An 8,270-nucleotide genomic window follows, 5' to 3' on the forward strand; every position below is an offset into this window, starting at 1 on the left:
CACTACACCGTAGTCTGTTAAGTATGCAATAGCATTATGTCTAAAAAACATCTTAATTAAAAAATACTTTATTCCTGGGGAATTCCCTGGCAGTCCAGTGGCTAGGACTCAGCACTTGCACTGCCGTGGGCCTGATCCCTAGTCGGGGAACTAAGATCCTGCAAGCCACGTGGCATGGCCTAAATAAATAAATAACAAAAGTATTTTATTGCTAAAAAATGCTAACCATCATCTGAGCCTTCAGTGAGTTGTAATCTTTTTGCAACAGTTAACGCCAAAGATCACTGATCACAATAAAAGAATTTTAAAAAACAAAAGAAAAAAAAAGATCCCTGATCACCCTGACAAATACAGCAATAATGAAAAAGTTTGAAACACTGTGAGAATTACCAAAGTGTGACACAGAGACACGAAGTGAGCAAATGATGTTGAAAAAATGGCGCCAATAGACTTGCTTGACACAGGGTTGCCACAGACTCAGTTTGTAAAAAAAAAAAATTATCTGTGGAGTGCAATAAAATGAGGTGTGCCTGCACTTTAGAAGGTGATAAGTACCAAGAAGGGAAAGGTAAAGTGGGGTAAGGCAGATGGTGAAGTGCCAGGGGCTGTTGCAGTTTTAAATAGGAATGTCCTAGTAGACCTCGCTGAGAGTAACATTTGAGCAAAAAATAAAGAAGGTGAAGCAAACTTTGTGGCCATCAAGGGAAAGAACATACCAGCAGAGGGAACAGTGATCAGGTTTGACAGATAGCACAAAGCCCAGTGTGCTTGGACCAGCATGGGCAAGTGAGGAAGTAGTGGAAGATAAGGTCAAAGAGGAGAGGCTAAAAGAGAATAAATTAACTCAAATGTGGAGGAGCTACATATTTATCACACATATCACTGAGGCATATTAAAGAAAACATCCTCCTCCCCGTCTGATAAAAAAACTGTTAGGATCTGCCAAAATGAAGGATGACTGTCATCTCAGTGGCAGATTTTACTCGATTTTTTTCTTTAATCACAGAGAAACTGAAATGTCAAGACATCAAATGACAAGAGACAGGCCGAAAGCATTTCACTGTTCTCTTTATGTGCCGCCCCAAGTTGCAATGTCAAGCTATAGTTGAATATTTTTCCTCTAACTCCTGCCAATCACCAACTGTCTAATCTAGGATTAGAGCTGAAAGAGATTGTTCTCATCCATTTTTGTTTGTTTTTGTTTTCGGCTCTTTCCCTACAGGCCAGAATTATAGGCCCTAATGTAATCCTTATTAAATTTTAGGGCCCAATTCAATTAATCCCAATTCAAATTTAGGGCATCAGAAAGGACGTCTTCTGTAATAGAAATCTTAAACTGAGAGAAAGCATTAAGCCCCAACAAGGGAGGCTTCTCAAAGAGAATCTGAAAACTCTACAAGTTTTCGTAATTTGTTGAAATTGGTCTTTGTAAAGAGAACCCCAGACTCAGTACTATTCCCCTGATAAAGGACAGCAGCTACTTACTAGTTACTTCTTTCTGCTTCTCCAAAGGGGGAAATTACAGGGTTATGTCAGGTCTTAAGCGTGGAAGATTTTTCAGAGTCCCCTTCAATAGAAACAAACCATGAAAAAAGGAAGTAAATTTTAATTGAAAAGTTGCGTGTTTATAAAACTAAAGGATATGTCTTCAAAATTAGAACCTATGAAGATTTTCACTAAAATACAAGCGCTCATTTCCAGGTGTTAAGGTATTGACTCTTACCTCTCCTTTTTTTATCATGGGTAGAGAGAGGTTTTTTTAAAATTATTATTAACATTTCACTGTTATTTTATCGCTATTGTTATTGTTACTATTATTTTAGAAAAATAAAGTCTGGGTGGACCCAGCGGCACCATGAACCCCCGGGCAACCTGGCGTGGACGCAGGTGCCGCGCAGGGGACTCTGGGGCTTGTAGTCCGCAGGTTACCTTGCGCATGCGCCATGGTTCCTGAGGGGGGGCCTGTGGGAGACTTATTTTGGGGCGCTGAGGTGAGTGCGGCCCGGACCGCGCCCCCTTCCGAGGTATCACTGGGCATGGGGGTGGGGAGGTGGGAAGCTGTAACCCGGCCCTATCGACTGGAATAGGAGGAGTTGGAAGCGGGGACGGGTGACCGATAAAAGGGCCTTCTCGGCGGGGCGGGGTGGTGAGGGGCTCCGGCCCGGCCTCCCTGGGGTGGGGTAGGGAGAGCTTGGGCTCGTTTGCGAGGATTGATTCAGGTGGTTCCCCTGCAGGCTGCTGGGTCATGGACTGGGACGTGCATCCCCGGGTCAGGCTCGGTGTCAGTCTTGGCACACGCATCTCGACCCAGACCGGGGACTGGGGGTGTTGGCTCAGGTTTTGGAGATGCTGGTTTTCGGCCATGAGCCCCTGACTGGGGAGAGGAATTGACCCAAGCAGTTCATCTCCGATATAGGGGACGGCTTGGGCGGTTCATTCCTCAGTACGGCGGGGGGCGATTTTGGCTCAGCACCTCTAGATTCTTGGAGTCTTGGATTCTGAGCGCTAGGTTTGGGTTTGGCAGCTCTGACTCCAGCGGGGCATTCTTGACTTTAGGGCGGAAGTTCTGGCCTCTGGAAATAGGGGGGCAGACTGTACATCCCTTCTCTACGGGAATAAATCTGGAGTATGTCTCTGAATACAGTTTGAAAAGAACTGCCCCAAATTATTAACCCCATCCTCACCTCGCATGCTATGAGCCAGGGAGTACAATCTTTGGGGATTGTGACACATAGTAAATTGTTAAATTGCAGTCAACAAATTTGAACACTGCCTCTACATTTGATAAAATTAGAGAATTACTGTTAATTTTTGAAGTGTAATATTAGCATTTTTTAAATGATTTCATATCTTTCAGAGGTACTTAATGAAATATTTATGGACGAAATAATATGATGTCAGGGATTTGCTTCAAAATAATATGTGAGGGCTTCCCTGGTGGCGCAGTGGTTAAGAATCCGCCTGCCAATGCAGGGGACATGGGTTCAAGCCCTGGTCGGGGAAGATCCCACATGCCGCGGAGCAACTAAGCCTATGCGCCGCAACTACAGCTTGCGCTCCAGAGCCCGCGAGCCACAACTACTGAAGCCCATGCGCCTAGAGCCCGTGCTCCACAACAAGAGAAGCCACCGCAATGAGAAGCCCTCTCACCGCAACGAAGAGTAGCCCCTGCTTGCCGCAACTAGAGAAGCCCACGCACAGCAACGAAGACCCAATGCAGCCAAAAATAAATAAATGAATTTATTAAAAATAAATAAAAAGGAAATGATCTAGTTAAAAATTAATAATAATAATATGTGAGTATGTGGGGAACCGGTAGAGGTGTAGTTGAAACAAAAGTGACCACATGTTAATACTTGTCTTAGCCAAGTGATTGGTACCTGCGGGTTCATTATACTATTCTGCCTGCCTTGTGTGTGTTAGAAATTTCCGTACTTAAATATTTTGGAAACAATTTTCCAGTTAACTAACTAGGAAGTGCCTGAAGCATAGGAAGGCTCTATTTTCCTCTTAGTTACACATAGTATATGGGGCCAGACCTTGGGAATTCCCCCTCAGATTAGACCCCTATGCCCTGAGAGTCACTGTGAGCTCCAAGGTGCAGGCAGAGCTTCAGGCCTTTCAATAAAATTCTGCAGTTTTCTTCCTTAATGAAATTGATTCATAGGTCATTCATGTCTTTTGTCTCTTGCGAATGGGATAATTTTTTTCTTCTATCTCTGTAAGTATAGGTGTGTTTTTCACCATCTCAAACCTAATATTTCCAAAACTGAGCTCCTGATTTTCAAAACCTGCCCCTCCTATGGTCTTCCCCATCTCTGTAAACGGCAGCTCTGTCCTCCCAGTCACTGAGGCCAAGGCTTTCTCTCCTGTCTTTCTTTTCCAGCCCACATGCAAGCCATCAGCAGATCCTGTTGACCAGATCATCAGTATAAATGCAGAACCCAACCATTCCTCACCACCTCCGCCTCTGCAGCCCTGATCCAAGGCACCGTCATTCCTGGCTGGGATTTTGTGAAAACCTCCTAACTAGTCTTCCTGCTCCTCCTCTTGCCATTGGTAGTCCATTCTTAACAGCAGCCAGCGAGATCCTGTTAACACCTAAGTTAAATCATGTCACTCTGTTCAAAATCCTCCCGTTGCTCCCAACTAATGAGACTAACAGCCCACATCCTTCAAGTGACCTTACACCACCTACCACCTGGCTCTCATTTACCTGTATTTCACCCCCTCTTGCTCATCCCCTCACTCACTCCACTTTAGGCATGTGCCATGAATGCTGCCACCTCAGGGCCTTTGCACTTGCTGTTTGCTCTGTCTAGAACATTCTGTACAGATACTTGCATTGCTCACTCCCTTACTTACCTATTCGCTTATCTTTACTCACATATCACCTCAGTGAGCCCTTTCCTGACCACCCTGTTTCACTCCCCATCCCCCTTCCCCCCCGCCTTTTTTTTTTTTTTGCTCCATAGCACTGATCACTGCGGTATCTTCAGCGTCCAGATCACTGTCTGGCACCCAGTAGGTACTTAATAAATATGCGTTGCACGAGGGAATGCAGTCCCTGACCTCTCTGAGCTTAGAGCCAAAGGCAGAAGGTAATTAAGCCACTACGATATAGTGGTATGGTAGGAGACGTGGTACCTGCCGTGGTCTGAATGTTTGTGTCCCCCTCAAATTCATATGTTGAAATCCTAAGGGCCAGAGTGATGGTATTAAGAGGTACGGCTTTGGAAGGTGATTAGGTCCTGAGGTCAGAGCCCTCATGAATGAGATTAATGCCTTTCTAAAAGAGGCCTGAGAGAGCTCCCTTGCCCCTTCTGCCATGTGAAGATACAACAACAAGTCTGCGACCTGGAAGGGGGTCCTCACCCCGATCTTGGAATTCCAGCCTCCAGGACTGTGAGAAGTAAATTTCTGTTGTTTATAAGCCACGCAGTCTGTGTTGTAGTGGCCGGAACAGACTAAGACAGTACCTAACGTAGTAGGGGTTATCGAGGAAGGCTTCCTGGAGGAAGTAACATTGAAACTGAGACCTGAAAGAAAATAATAATAATAATAACAACAACACAGTGTTCAAACTCTTTAACATGGCATCCAAGATTTTTCAGGATTTGGCCGCTGGTGATGTTTCCGGCATCATCCTAGCCACCCTGCCCTGTTGTGATTTTCTGTGTTCCTGTCTATACCCAGTGCTTCCTGTCTGATTGGACCACAGTATTTCCCATATCTGTTCTTTTGCCCACACTGCCACTGTGGCCCTTTATCCTTTCCCTCCCTTGTCAGTTTGGCAGATGCCTACTGTTTCTTCAGACATCAGCTACAGCTCAGCTGTCATCTCTCTAAAGCCTTCCCTGACTGCCCGGACCCCTCTCAGGGAGTGTTGGGTTCCTATATCCCTGTGTCTTTGTTCGGTTTTGTGGAGTGTCTGTTGCAGCCCTTCTCACGTTCCAGTGAATGAATTGGCTCACTTCTGTACCCCCTACTTTGCCTCCCCTTTAGATCAAGGACTAAATCTTACTTTTATAGCTGGAGCTTTTAGCTCACAGCCCAGTGCACAATAGCCAGCACTTACCGACTCCTCACTATATGTGAGGCAATGTTCTGATCACTTTATGTGTAATAACTTATCACATTCCCAAAACCACAGTATGAAATAGGTTCTCTTAATATCCTGTCTTGTGCAGATGAAGGAACTGTGGCACCACAGCCAATGAATGACAAGGCCAAGCCTCGAGGCCCACAGCCAATGAATGACAAAGCCAAGTCTGGAACCCAGGCAGTCTGGTTTCAGAGTCTACTGTCTCAACAGCCAGGCTCTGCTGCCTTTTCTCATAGTCAAATATGAGCAGTTTTCCTTGCACTTTTGATCTCACGATCTGACCTCTTCAGTCTAAAAATTAAGTTTGGCCAAGGCCCAGACTTCCCCATTCATTCACTTATTTGGCACCTGTTGCATGCTAAACTTGCCACACGTACATGAATAATACAATCTCTATTCATAAGGAGCACATGTTACAGGAGAGGAAGCAAAAAGTAACCAGAAGAATTGCAGTACAGTGTGAAAAGTGTTAACAATGGATGTCTGTACAAGATCCTGTGGTCTGACTGTAGTAGAATGATCCCCATGGGTGGGGTATACGAGAAGGTCATTAGAAAAGACCTTCCCTAGTCCCATAGTTCACAGTCACTTGAACCTAGCCAGTAATAGGCTTTGTCCTGTGCACAAGCCGTGTCTCACTAGTCTTAGGTTTTGGAATGGGCTTTCTGAGGTTAGGACTGCAGTACACAGTTGTGCAGGTTGGGTACTGCGCAAAGAGACCACATCTAAAGTGTGCTATCCATGTAATAGAATACACACACACAGTTTTTCAGCAGGGAGCAGTAAAAGTGTCTTGTTCTAACAAAATCAGTATATTATAGTAATTTTCCAACAGGTGGAAGGAAAGGATCTTGAGGAAGGAGTGTGTTTTCCAAATTTGTCCAAAGGCAAATAACAGTGGATAAGGGACTGCCCTGTCTGCAGTCCTGCCGCAGGCCTAAGGGCTGAGAGTGATTTCATAGAGTCCTTTGGCTCAGATAGTCACAGATAACAGATCTACCACTCTGACTTGATCACATGACATTGACCCTCCCACACACAGAGGAAATGGTCTTTATCCTGGTCCCCAGCTGATTCCACGTGGTTGCTAGGTACATCTGGAAGAGTTCAGTTTAGTGTCTTTCCTCAGTTCTGCAGCCCTTTCTTTCTTTTTTAAAATATTTATTTATTTATTTGGCTGAGCCGGGTCTTCTAGGAACTAGATCCTGCGGGATCTAGTTCCCTGACCAGGGTTCGACCCTGGGCCCCCTGCATTGGGAATGCAGAGCCTTACCCACTGGACCACCAGGGAAGTCCCAGGGGCTTATATTTCTAATTGTATTTCTGGGCAGCTGCAGTGCACCAAGAGGTTGCTATGGGCACCTGGTCTCTTTCCTGCTGCAGTGACTCAGATCCGAGTGATGATCAGATTAAGTGAATGAGAGGCATTGGTGGGGGAGAGCGTGTGGGCTCTGGCAGGTGAGGAAAAGCAAGGGCCTCGAGGCATCATGTGCCGTATTATCTTTGGTTTTCTAGCTCCGGATCCACTCCCCACCTTTCCACCCTGCTCTCTGCCCTGAGAGGCCGCCATTGCCCTCTGGCCTGGCTTGTCTTTGGCCAATGGGCAGTCACAACAGGAGAATTTGGAGAGAGGGAGACGAGTGAGTTGGAGTATGTAGTCCCTCAATTCTCTCTCTGCCGGCTTGTCACAGGTTGGCTGCACTTCTCAACAAAAAGTTACAGCTCCTCGTATACTAAGAAGGAAATACAATAATAGTATACTACATGACTTGGTTGTGAAAAAAATGTCACAGTCACAATAATATGAAAACTGAATATGACCAGAAACAATGTAGATGCCCTTCAAAGGTGATCAGTTAGAGTGTGGTACATACAAAGCATGGAATATGACTCAACAATTAAAAAAGAACAAACTGTGGATACACACAACAATCTGGATGACTCTCCAGAGAATTATGCCAGGTGACAAACAGCAATCCCCAAAGTGCACATGCTGCATGTTTCCATTTATATAACATTCTTGAAATGACCAAAGTATAGAAATAGAGAACAGATTAATGGTTGCCAGTTCCCAGAGAGGGGAGGGCTGAAGGGAAGGGGGGTTGATTATAAAAGGGCAACATGACAAATCCTTTTGGTGATGGAGATGTTCTGTACCTTGTTTGTATCATTGTCAATATCCTGGTACTATAGTTTTGCAAGATGCTACCACTGAAGGAAACTGGATAAAGGATACATGGGATCTCTCAGTATTATTGCTTATAATTGTATGTGAATCTACGATTATCTCAAAATAAAAAGTTTACTTAAAAAAACCGAGCCCTGGGACTTCCCTGGTGGTCCAGTGGTTAAAGTGCCACACTTCCGCTGCAGGGGGCGCAGGTTCTATCCCTGGTCGGGGAGCTAAGATCCCGCATGCCAAACAAAAAAAAAAACAAGCCTACAATGAACATTTTGGTACATGACTTCTTTTTGAATTATGGTTTTCTCAGGGTATATGCCCAGGAGTGGGATTGCTGGGTCGTATGGTAGTTCTATTTGTAGTTTTTTAAGGAACCTCCGTACTGTTCTCCATAGTGGTTGTATCAATTTACATTCCCACCAACAGTGCAAGAGTGTTCCCTTTTCTCCACACCCTCTCCAGCATTCATTGCAGCTCTGTTTA

Source organism: Physeter macrocephalus, chromosome 17, assembly GCF_002837175.3.
Source record: "Physeter macrocephalus isolate SW-GA chromosome 17, ASM283717v5, whole genome shotgun sequence".
Taxonomy (NCBI): domain Eukaryota; kingdom Metazoa; phylum Chordata; class Mammalia; order Artiodactyla; family Physeteridae; genus Physeter; species Physeter macrocephalus.